At 41.3% G+C, this 12,059-nt stretch overlaps 1 protein-coding gene across 2 annotated transcripts in view; it reads left to right on the forward strand.

Moving 5' to 3' along the window:
- Positions 1–1,206: 1,206 nt before the first annotated feature.
- The window catches only part of LOC135711355 (uncharacterized), a 679,421-nt gene continuing 668,568 nt past the window's right edge, over positions 1,207–12,059 (forward strand). For both annotated transcript variants that reach the window (XM_065234152.1, XM_065234153.1), the window contains exon 1: positions 1,207–1,280. The gene's annotated coding sequence lies outside the window, so the exon portion shown is untranslated. The remainder of the gene's footprint in view (positions 1,281–12,059) is intronic.

Consider the following 12,059-nt stretch of genomic DNA (forward strand, 5'->3'; position numbering starts at 1 on the left):
TTAATATAAGTATGTACGCATCAATGTTTACATCACAAGTAAACTTCAGAATGAGCTGCTGTGCTGATTCGAAAACAATTTCACATTGTGCAAACCATCTTAAGGAGCATTCCCGTGACCTCATTCCACAGTGTCATCCCATTGCCGATTCCAGTTCCTTGAAAGCCGCCGACAAGTAGAACGTTTCCACCATTAAGATTAAAAATTACGACCTCATGCAGTTTCCCCGGAGACCGAAGCGCGCTACCACACCGCAGCCATCGCACTACAGTCAAACAGTCACTGAATGCCGCTGAAACTATCAACCATTTTACGACTATTCTGTGAACGGTAGCCATAGAGGGTTTGTACATTCGACGAGTGTTTGTGTCGCATCGTGTCATGAATATTTATCAGAATTTTGTGGTCGACCCATCGTTTAGCTCTGGAGCAGATAGCAGCCAAACAACCGACCGATCCCTTTCGTCCCGTTTCACCGTTTGCCAAATGGCTGCATCGCTGCAAAATTTAGTCACACGAGTCATTCGCTTTGGTAGACAACAAGTAATTCCGGTCGAAACGCACACTCAAATGGAGACAACTTTCAGTCCCAGTTGTCTACTCTTTTTGTTTTGAACATATTTTAGGATGGTGAGCTATTTCCATCTTCCGGTCTCTCCTATTCGGAAGAGCAATGAAATGCTGTGCCTCTGGAAAACGCGTCGGGCAAAAAAAAAAAATAGAAACCCGATGGAGATGCCAAGTCTGTCAGGGAGTTTCAAGTTCGCAATTTTACTACCGTCACGTCCAACATGTTCCGGACGGCGACGGCTGTATGTGCAAAGCTTTGCTTTTTATTGCTCGAATACGACGACGCCGACGACGCAGGATGTAGGATAGTTGACTCTGTTTTTCCTACATCGTCCTACACAAACATACCGGAGTACCTTTCTTCTCGGAACGGGCAGCCTTCGCACAATCGGCCGGTACCGGTCTTGGGTGTGGAATTGTTTGGGGTTCATTTTGTGGGTAAACCATTAAAGTGGTACTAGGAAATATTTGGCACTAAATTCGCTGATAAGCCTCGACTGGTGCGGAATTACCGAAGATGGGTTGTTTTTGAGGACGGTTGTAATGTGAATTTGGGAAAGACTAAAACCATTACGGATCATTCATTGCGTATCTTATGTCCGTTATTTAATGTGCCATTTTCTCTTTCATTCACAGATAAACCGGTGATCGGTTACAGGAATCTTCATTCTGTTTTGTTTGTGAAGTGAACTGGTTTCGGGATCGTAGTGGTAAGTAACACATTCTTAGCCTTAAACAATTAAATGTTAGCGTTTGCGGATGAAAGAGTGGATCGAATGAAACATTTAATTTCTAGGTGATTTCTCAGAGCAGTGGTACTGAGAGCATCCACAAAACTTGCGACTATCAATGATGACAACAGACATTTTAAGGTAAAATTATCTGAAAATGGTTCAAAGAGGGACAAAAAGTGGTGCATTTTGTTGTGAAGCCCCCCATGGCCAGATGGAAATTAGTGGAAAGAATAATTACTTTGAATGTTAAATGACTAACAATAAAAATCGATAATTTGTTTGGATACTAGAAAGTACGAGTAGTGATGAAGAGAAGTAAAAAAATTAATAAAGCAATATTAGCTTTGATCGCTATCAGCTTGAGAAAAAAAAAACTACAATGGACAGCCCCATGGGGTTGTACGCAATGGTGACGTAGGACAACGTGGTCTTAAATAATAAATCTTATTTGTTAACTGCAGCAGGAGCTTGTGTTTTGTATAGTAAAAGGAATTTGAGTGGGGCTCTCTGTTTTTACTCTTGACATCGATGGCCCACAGCGACTCACGAAGAGCTACTGATTCCGATCAATAGCGGAGCGGTTTCTTCCTCCTTCTATGGATGCTCATGTGGGCTGCAGCTCGCTGCATGCATGCAGCCTTTCGTTGTGTACTAAAGAACACCACCACTCACTACGCGGTGATTGAATAAACACCGTTTGGTGAGACCGGATGTAATTAAATGTTGAAATCTGTGTTAGGGAAACCGCTTTTTGCAGGCAATCGGTAATAATTGTTATTATCACAGCAACAGTTGCACATTCGTGCTATTTTCAATAGTGACATTTTGAAAAATGATAAAGTCATAAATTTAAGAGATTCGTAGAAAAAAATTCCTATCGATTGGCGTATTAAGATTAAAATCCATCATCTCTGGATCAAAATCAGACCACTTGCATGCCGTGACCGACTTTGGTTTTATTGAAATTGTATGTTAGATTTAAACAAAACTAGATAGAGCTGGAATCAGGCGGACCAGCTTTTGTAAACAATGACTTCTCTCGATGATGTTTTTAGAATTCACGTCCACGCAAACAACATTAGTCTCACGCTACCTGATGGTGTCATTGTTTATAAAAGCTGTTGCACCCTTATTCCTGCTCTATCTATGGGAACGGACATCTGCTTGATGACCTTTTTTTTTGACCCTCTTTGGGTCATTCGTGACTTATCCGGGGGTGAGATTTGAACTCGTGACTTTGGCGTGAGAGGTATGGATGTTAACCACTACACCGGGGTCGCCCCGATTGATGATCTTGACAAATGTCCAAAAAATTCTATTTTACAAATTTATCGTTTTGCCGTGATGGTTGAGTAATGCTGAGCTATTAGGGTGTTAAACACAGATGAGGCTGGTGAGCAGTATGTTGTTTAGAATGATGGACGCGCTTGACATAGATGGCCCACAGTGACTCACTAAGAGCTGCTGATTCCGATCAATAGCGCTACGACTTCTTCCTCCTATGGATGCTTATGTGGGCTGCAGCTCGCTGCTTGCAGGCATCCTTTCGTTGTGTACTGGAGAAAAATGTTCAACTCCAGGCGCCGAAAGCACTGCTGCTGCTGATGCCGATGACCGGACACCACCACACACGGTGATTGGACTGAATCCGATCAGCGGCTGACGGCAGCCTTGATAGCTAGCTGCTTGTGGGGAGCCTTTCGTTGTGCACTGGAGAACAGCACCACTCACCACGTGGTGATTGAATAAACACCGTTTGGTGAGACCGAATGCAATTCAACTTTGAAATCTGTGTTAGGGAAATCACATTTTGCAGGGAATCGGTAATACTTTTAAGTACCATAGCAACAGTTGCACATTCGTGCAATTTTCAATAGTGACATTTTGAAAAATGATAAAGTCTTAAATTTAACAGATGCGTAAAAATATTTCTGATCGATTGGTGATACAGTTATTGAAATTGGTCCAGGGGCAGTTGAGTTATTAACGTTTGAAATCTTTCATAGTTTCGTTACATGATCCATTTTTGGTTTTCACAAGGTGTACGCTTTTATAGAAATCACAGACGTAGTGCTACATCAAAAACATAATAAAGACGAATACAGTAGTGTCCCGATTTTGTCAGCCCCCTCCGCACAGCAGACTGTCATATTTTATTTATTTCACATAACCGTTATTCCAATTTTTTCTCATTTATCTTCAAGATAGTTGTCTAAGGTATACTTTGGTGCAATAAGATCACTAAAAAAGTGCATGAGTTTCGTCGAATATTAGAATAGATTTTCGAAAATGGGGCTGACAAAATCGGGTCATTACTGAACACTCTTCTGAAGGTTAAAAAAAGAACGAGCAGAGATGAAAAGAAGAAAAAAATAATGATAATGCTATCAAATTATAATGTTTTCGTGGTGTTTATCACTGGGTATTAACAGTGTTATCAACCATCAGTTAGGTTCAAGCTCTCGCCGCGACCAGACGTTCTGTAATCGAGATCCGTGTTAAATAGTTTTCGGTTTCACTCTTTCCACACTTTGGTGTGTGAAAAATCTTAGCGTCAATTACTGACGACAATCTCGCTGTCCACATATCGTATGCACTTCCCTGCGACAATGACATCTGTGAGAGCTCGTGAAAAAACCTTCAAGGTACTCCTATCCACCTTCCCAAAGCGTCCATCGTTCGAAGAACTACACTTGTTTGTGTATCAAACTCTTGGGTTGCGACTCGGCCAAGTACTGCGTCTTCAAATGAACCACGCACAAAACTGCGTGCATGTCAAGTGCATTGACCTAAAAACAGCCCAGGACACGGTGATTCATCATGACGAACGACATGAGCTGGAGGTGAACAAAAAGAAGTACAAGGTGCGACTTCAGATGGATGATGGGGGTGTGGAAATTAAATTCCATTACCTGTCTACGAAATGATTGCTGCCTTAAAGCAGTTCGGCGATGTATTGAGCACCAAAGAGCAAAGCTGGAGCGAAAACTTTGTCGGCAAAGGGACCGCTTCAGGAGTTTGGGCACAGGAGTGGAACTTCGGATCAGAAAGTGGCTCCACTTGTCATTTGCGAACATTAGCGCACCTAGCGGTAGAAGGCATCTTCTGCCTGTAGTTAAGATAGGCAGCATCCTATGATAGTGTGAGTGCACATAGAAAGCCCGTGTGGAACGCTACCACAATACATCGCTTGTTGAGCAGAAAAACGAACCACCTTTTGATTCACCGATTTGTTTGCACTTCCCCTTCTGTTCTGTGGTTTGGGTCATCAAGATGAACTTGCGGTGACACATCAGATCACTCATCACCATCCAAGGAGAACGAACTTTGGTGACTTATCGAAACCAGCCTCAAACGTATCGACATTGCCAGAATCAGTCTCATCCAGGCAGTACATGCGTCGAAAATAAAAAACTGCTGGGACAAAAGGTTGACCTCGAAACCCGCTTGAAACGAGTGCAAGCATCAAACGGTCCAGGTCCAAGCACACAAGGAGCAAACACTGGGTCATCACTGGCCGCTTTTGCAGCTGTGTTGAACAATGAAGCTCCATTGTCTCCAACACCTCCGTTCTCGCGGTTATTCTCCACCAACGAGACGTATACAATAGGCAACACACTCGAACGACCAAGCCAGCAAATTGTCTCCTCCGTTTCATCAGATGCTCTCATGGCCCCCTCGACCAGCATCACAATCATTCCTACAACTACGACTTCAAGTGCCGTAGAAACAACCGAGCACGATCACGAAATGGATCAAAACGGAATGGGGAAAACCAACACCAACGAAACAACCGTGAACCAACAACAGGAGACGATAACTGGAGAGCGATCCACCTAACAGCTGCCAAATGCTGAGGGGACCAGCAATGTCCAACAAAACGTCGAAAAAACTGCTAGCTCTGGTGATGTAAGTACCTTCAAAACTCCAGTGATTCCGTCACAAAACCCCATTGAATTAACCACAGGCTGCTTCACCTTCCCTCCTATCCCTTTCCATGGAGATTTCCGAAAGCGAAAGTAACGACTCTGCCGGCGAAAACAATCCGTGAAGCGAGGAAGAGGCCGTCCGAAAAAACAACGGATCAATTCTCCTCTTTCACAGACAAACCCAACCACTAATTCGAAAATCTGATTCCCCTTGTAACCTAAATGTGCCCTCCACTAACAAGCTACAATATAGGTAGTATTAACACCAACGCTATATCCAATACAAACAAAATCCAATAGTTTATTCGCCTGACTGACCTAGACATTGTTCTCCTCCAAGAAGTAGAAAACTCTCATTTGTGCATCCCAGGCTTCAATGTCATTACTAATGTGGACATTGCCAGAAGAGGGACTGCCATTGCATTGAAAGCACACATTCCTTACTCAAACGTGCAACGCAGCCTCGATAGTCAAATTTTAACAGTAAAAATAGGCAGTTCTGTAACAATATGTAATATATATATGCCCCTTCTGGTGTACAAAACTGCTCTACACGTGAATCTTTGTTCCAAAACTCTCTTCCCTTTTATCTACAAAACTCAACCGAACACCTGATCATAGGTGGCGACTTTAACTGCGTCGTGAACAATAAAGATGCAACTGGCGCAAACAGCAATAGCTTGTCTCTCAAAAGTTTTGTTAATGGCATGTCTCTCATTGATTCCTGGGATGTTCTGCATGCTAATCAAAATGAGTTTAGTTTTATTCGTCCTAATTCCGCTTCTCGACTTGATAGAGTGTACGTCTCGTCGGCCCTTGTTCCGCATCTCCGTTCGTCAGAATATCTGGTTACGTCCTTCTCTGATCACAAAGCTTTCAAAACAAGGTGTTGCTTGCCTGATTTGGGAAAACCGTTTGGAAACGGTTATTGGTCTATTCGTGCACATGTACTCACAGACGAGGTCTTGGAGGAGTTGTCAGGCAAATGGAATCGATGGTTGCGCGAAAGAAGGAACTATGACAGCTGGATGACATGGTGGATTGGCTTTGCAAAACCGAAAATACGTGGCTTTTTTCGCTGGAAAACTAACGAAAAATTTCGTGAGTTTCATGCAACAAACGAGCTACTAGGGTTACGGTATGTAATGTGGGTCTAGTCCTTTCATTCGGCCTATCACGCAAATAAATAATTAATTAAGGAATATTACACAAAAAATAAGGAAAATATTGATCACTGATGATTGATAAATGTGTACCACACACAAATCAATTTATATCACAACATTTCAATACATTTTCAGCTCTCGTAAGTAATAAAACTGGTTGAGAATATCACAATGTTCGGAGTTTTTAGCCGCCATGACTTATAAGGTTAAGATGGGAAGGTTGACTGACGATCATCAAATGGCCTGATTATGGCATTTATTGATTGGAATTACCTGATAATACACACTAGACGTAAAACTTACAGTTGCTGTTTGAATATTTTATGTTTATTTTAATTGTTTAACAACGTTTTCACAAGTAAAACATGGACCCAACTTTAGGGACACATTTCTTTTCTATGTTCCTAACTATGGCCCATGAAATTCATTTGACAGCATATAGCAATAAGAGTAACGTCAACAATGTTGTTTTGCATTTGGATGATAAGGAACGAACAGGAAGGGAGATTTTTTCTGCCAAACCTGTATAATGAACATCACAATGTTCTGATTTAGATATTCTGCGGTCAAAAGACGATAAGCGAAATTTTTAATTTTTAATTTTTAAATTGAGTGATTTAATGTAGTTTTCGTAAAATTTTCTCTAAGAAATGTTTTGAGGAATGAAGAGCATTAAGTTAACAGTGATAGTGATAAAAAAAAATACATCAGAAAACGTTACCAAGAGCGTTTTTTTGAGGATCAAACAAGATAGGACGAAGTTGCATCCATAAATAGACCCAATTTGGGGACAATAGACCCATATTACATACATTTCCCTCGTGAGTTATTGTCTTAAAAAAAGTAAGTTTTTCAACTTTTCGTGGTTTCTGATAGCAAACGACATGATAAGCATATCTAAGCATACCATTTAGCAGTAGAATATCGTTTGCAGGTAAATTCATTGATGAGTTATGATTAAAAACGTAATCGATGGCTGCATATTAGACCGAGGTTAGGGACGTATACCCTATATTGTCAATTGAAAGTTTCTTATGACAATTGTTTTCAAAATCCAAACGGAAGAATCGAAGTAAACCAGGTGAAAGCGAAAATGTTGCAGCTGCAAAGTCAATTTTCAAAGGCGTTTGAGCGGTTAAATGACAAGTTTATTGCTGGCGAAAAAGTTTCAATTCTTCAACTTAGTGAAAGAATCCACCAAAAAAAGAAAAGCACCATTAGCTCTATTCGACACCAAGACCAATTGCTGACTCATTCATCTGATGTGGAGAATCATGTTTTTGAATATTTCAAGAACCTCTACTCCGCAGTGATCGTACAGCCTTCTATGGATTTCCCATGCAATCGGACAATTCCTGCTGACTCGGAATCAAACAACCATTTGATGGATGAAATTACAACATCCGACATATTCTTTGCCATCAAGTCAAGCGCATCGAAGAAATCACCTGGAAGTGACGGCCTGCCAAAGGAGTTTTACCTCAAGGCCTTCGAGATCATACACCCTCAATTGAACTTGATTTTGAATGAAGCATTACAAGAGAACGTGCACGAAAAATTCGTGCAAGGAGTCGTGGTTCTTTGTAAGAAAAAAACAACCGAGGAGTCAATCAAAGCGTATCACCCAATCTCTCTATTAAACTTCGATTACAAAATTCTTGCAAGGATCTTGAAACATAGACTAAGTAAAGTAATGGAGGATAACAACTTGTTAACTCCAAACCAAAAGTGCTCAAATTCAAAAAGGAATATATTCGAAGCGGTACATTCCATCAAAGACCGAAAAGTTGAACTTAATTGCAAAAAGAAATTAGGCAAGCTAATATCTTTTGATCTAGACCATGCTTTTGATCGTGTTGATCACGGTTTTCTCTTGGTTGTGATGCAGAGCATGTGTTTAAATCCCTCATTTATTTCACTTCTCGGGAAGATTATGTCTACCTTGTGTTCACGGTTACTTATTAACGGAAATAACTCTCCTGAATTCCCTATCCTTCGGTCCGTACGCCAAGGTGGCCCCCTTAGTATGCACCTTTTTGTACTATACCTACATCCCCTCCTGGAAAAACTATCTTCTATCTGCAACGACCCTATGGAGCTAGTAGTCGCCTATGCGAACGACATTTCGATTATCATCGTCGTTGATAACAAATTGGATCGTGTTAAACAAGCTTTTTTGGATTTTGGAGCCGGCTCAGGAGCACTTTTGAACGCCAGCAAGACGGTAGCAGTAAATATCGGAAGACAACTAGGAGAACATCAACCAGCGTGGCCGGTTAGCAAGGAATCAGTTAAGGTCCTTGGTGTTACCTACTTTAACTCGTTAAAGAAAACTATCGGTTTCAACTGGGGATAAGCCATTCGAAAAACATCGCATCTTATGTGGTTGTTCAAATCAAGAAACCTGACTCTGCACCAGAAGGTAATTGTTTTAAACACGTTTATTACGTCACGTTTGTGGTATTTGGCTTCAATTCTTAGTTTGTCTAACTCTGCAACTGCAAGAATAACATCGCAAATAGGATACTTCTTATGGAGTCGTTTCTCTACAAGAGTTCCTATGGAGCAACTTACATTGCCTCTAAATTGTGGTGGCTTAAATCTTCATCTGCCCAAGCACAAAAGCAAATCACTTCTGGTGAACAGATTCTGCTGTAGTCTTGAGCACACCGTTCGCACGAGATCTTTCAGTGCACAAGCAAATCCACCAAACATTGCGGCCATACCAGCGCTATATCCCTGTTTAAAATATATAGGGAAAATAGTGCCCTATATACCAGAGCAGAAAATGGACTACTCAATTTCTTCCGCGACAAGATGAAGCGCCCTAAAATTGTTGAAGAAAACCCAAGCAAAGTATGGAATAATATCAACAGCAAACATCTTACATCGGCATTCTTCCTGTTGGTCAACCGGAAAATACCTCTTGCAGACTTACTGCACCGCACAAACCGACAAGACGTCCTATGTGCCAGTTCTGTTCCTGAGGATTTAGAACATAAATTTTCCAGATTTATGGATCTTTCTTCGTCTGAAATTGGAGACAATCTTAGATAAAAAAGTAGGGTTTAGGGACTTCTTGATTCCTGAATTAATCAATGTTCAAAGAAGTTGTAGGAGAAAGTCTCTTAAATTGTTTATATGTTACGTAAGCTTTGTGTTAGATGCCGAAAATGTTTTTTTTTTTGTTCAAGCCCTAGACTTTGTTTTAAATTGTGAAAATTTAAACGTGTAAACTGTGTTTCAAACAAGTGTAATAAATGGGTAAAAAAAACATAAAATCACCATTTCAAGTTGGCAAACCGATTGGGACACTGGAAATATTGGACGGTGGTTACATTCAATTATTCCTAATGTTTCTTCGAGAGCGTGGTTTAAAGGCTTGGACTTAAGTCGTGACTTAATTCGCCTGATGAGTAGACTTATGTCCAACCACTACTCGCTAGATGCGCATCTCCATAGAATAAACCTCGTGGACAGCAACATCTGTCGGGGTGGAAATGGTTACGATGACATCGATCACGCAGTTTGGCAATATACGGATAATGACGGCGCCAGAGAGCGACTTTTGAATACCCTCGAGGCCCAAGGAAGACAACCCTATATCCCTATCAGATACGTGTTGGGAACCCGCAAACAAATCTTCCTATTTAGTCTTGAACTTCAATAAGAAAACGCAAGCAGACTAATAGCCTTAAGGAGAGGAATAGTTTAGGAAATAAGTAAAATTAGAGGTATGTGACAATTAATAACTTTTAATCTTTTGTAGGTATTGTTTTCCCCTGAGTTTATTGTACTCGTTTACTATATTATTCTCTCAATACGCGGCCTCCTTCAGATGGGTCCCCCGGGAAGTGGACAGATTCTGATATGCGTCAAAATGCATCGCGCGATACCTCAAATCACATGGAACTCAACATAATGATTAGTGCAAATATTTAAATTGATTTTCCTTAACTTATAGATCCTTCGAAAAAGTTCGCTATGGGGTTTCCTCTCGGGTTTCTTTTGATTTTTCTCGATTTTTTTCCACAATTTTACGACTCTTATTCGGGTACAAAACGGTGAGAATGGCTGCTTCGTTCAGCACTAAAACTGCAGGATAATAATAAACAACTTTAGAGGGCGATGCACCCACTAGTGTGCGTACATTAAACGACACTAATCTCTAGAACAGTGACAGCTCGTTCAACGGCGCTGGTGGTGTAGTGGTAAGCGTGATTACCTCTCACCCTAGCAGGCCTGGGTTCAATCCCAGTCAGCGCCGCCGGGATGTTCTGAGGTATAACATCTCTGATCACGCCTTCCTTCGGAAGGGAAGTAAAGCCGTTGGTCCCCGGTTCATGAGTTGATGGGTCGATAGGTAGGGTCAAGGTGTGGGAGCTGCCTTCCTGGCACGTCGGTAGCATTGGTGCTCAGCACGGAAAACAAGATCGACGGAAAAAACAAACCAAAGGAAAAAAAAAAATCATCGGGCATGACGTCACACTGGTACAAATATAGGCTCGTATTCTCCCAATCAGTCGATAACAACAAGTGACGTCATAATCCAATTCTACTTCGGCATCAGCTCAGCACATCTCTACCCAGGTTAGTGAAACTGGCAGTATATGTCTGCCGAAGCTAGAATCCTATGGAATACTACACCGTATCCTCTCATTCATTACCGGTATCTATAACGGAGAGTCAACCAACACACCCATCCCAGAGAATCGGAGCTACTACCAAGGCGAACAACTTAACAGCACACGGAGTCTGCAATGGTTAAAGTGAAGCATCCCCAACGTCCATTCAATGATTTCGATAAATGTAACGATTACATAATCAGAGCTACACTTAACCTGACGGTAGGAATTGAGGTTCGACAGTTTATATAATGGTATTATTCAGGATGCATTTCATTCATAAGACGTTCGTTAGACCAGTTCAGGAAAAACTACTGGAGTGATTTTTAAAGTTTAATCGATGATCAACGATGACGATGGAACTTGACCACACAAATGTAAATAGGTTAGTTATATAATTGAATCAAACCAACGCACACTCAATTTGGGAAGAGAGTTGTGTCAACTGTTAGGAATACGAACAAACATTGTTTATCGATTGAAGCATACATACACAAAGAGGTCAAGAGAAGTGTTGATTTGTAGAAATCAAATCCAACTCATGGTTCTGGGAGAGAGGATGGTGAGTTCGGTGAGGTAGAGGTATTGTTATTTCGGTTGAAGTAGACCATGAGAACAATAGGAGGTGATGTGGTGGAGATTGGGAAACCACAAGCAAGGATGGAACAACCAGATGATAGTGGATTTCTGAAGGGGAATAACATCATTTGGAATTGCAGCTTTGGTATGGTTAGGTTTCTGCCACCAGGTGAATCGGCACCTGGAACAGAATTTTCGCGATGGATGCGAGTTTTCTTCGGTAGTTCAATTGGAACACTATTCGGCAACCACCCAAGGTTAGCAATCCACACCAAGGATCCAAGCAATGGCACAATTGGGAGAGTCACTATCCAACACGGAAGTCAATCCAATCATCAAGGGTATGCATTACATAGACGTAAGCATGCAACCGGGAAGCAGTTGGAACATTGCTTTTCAAATTCCAAGGAACGGTTCAACGATCGATGCCTGTCATGGGACAGCATACTAGGACTA

This window comes from Ochlerotatus camptorhynchus, unplaced genomic scaffold (genome assembly GCF_037179485.1).
Source record: "Ochlerotatus camptorhynchus isolate MF236.1 unplaced genomic scaffold, CSIRO-AGI_Acam_v1.1 ptg000432l, whole genome shotgun sequence".
NCBI lineage: Eukaryota > Metazoa > Arthropoda > Insecta > Diptera > Culicidae > Ochlerotatus > Ochlerotatus camptorhynchus.